This window comes from Euprymna scolopes, chromosome 12 (genome assembly GCF_053919585.1).
Source record: "Euprymna scolopes isolate OS-2025 chromosome 12, ASM5391958v1, whole genome shotgun sequence".
Lineage (NCBI taxonomy): Eukaryota > Metazoa > Mollusca > Cephalopoda > Sepiida > Sepiolidae > Euprymna > Euprymna scolopes.
The window spans coordinates 49,254,722-49,255,913 of record NC_136493.1 but is presented as its reverse complement, the minus strand read 5'-3'; positions in this window follow the sequence as shown (position 1 = coordinate 49,255,913).

The window sequence follows — 1,192 nt, the reverse complement described above, 5'->3', positions numbered from 1 at the left end:
AAAATTCAAGTGTTTAGACCCAGAATTGGCGAAGGAGTTTGGTAGAGTTATCAAAGGTCAAGTTGTTGATCTTTGACCCCTTAACAGCAAAATTTCTGGTCGAAAACCGATTAAAAAGATTTGCCCAAATCTCAATACCCTCTCATGTCAAATATCGAGTCTGTAGACCGAAAATTAACAGAGTTATTTGGAAGGAAAGTGTAACACATAGACAGACAGACAGACAGACAGACAGACACAGAGAGAAATTTTCACTTATATATATATATATATATATATATATATATATGTTTTTGTTTTGCGATACTTTTTGAATGAATTCAATTATTTACACGAAAGTGCATTTTTACCTAAATGCGAGTTGGGAATAAGTTTCCCTCTTACCAATCTGGTAACCCCAAATGGGGAGCGGCATATATATTGTTTAAAATATAATTATCCACTTACACATGTTTAGTCGTCTACGACTCATCAGAGTGGCTGACATAGACAACGAAACACGTGTCAGTAGATAATTATATTTAAAACAATATATATATATATATATATATATATATATATATATATATATATATATATATATATAATGGTATTTGCGTCTTACTTTGCAAATCTGACTATATAGCTTCATAAGTTAGAACATATTGACGATGATGCTAATGACAATGATTATGTCGTTTGTCGCGCTTTTTTTTATTTGTTTAACTTTTATAGAAATCGATATGTTATGTATTAAGCTATTTTTGTTGCTATTATTGTTTGCGTGGGTAATATTACAAAACAAGCGATTTATTTAGTCCATGGGACTAGATACAAACAAAGAATACCACAAAATATAAACTGAGATTCATACAGGATTTCGATGCAAATGCATCAACAATGATTACCTTGCTGATAAAAACGTAAACAACGATTTGCCACAAACAATTAGCCTAGAACTCCAAGTCTAACACAAAATTTTCTTGTCGGATTTGCAAAGACCTAAATAGTAAAACGTCTGACATACTTGATTCGAGCTAGCCTGTTTTTCCCTTTCACTATGCTATTATAACCAATGTATTTTATTTTGCGTGAATCATTTTTCTTATCCGGAAATACTTCCAAAAAAGAATGGGAAAGATTAGAACAAGTTGAATGTCTGAGAAGATACAACGGATAACAATAATGAAGACTAATACAAATGGGCTACAAA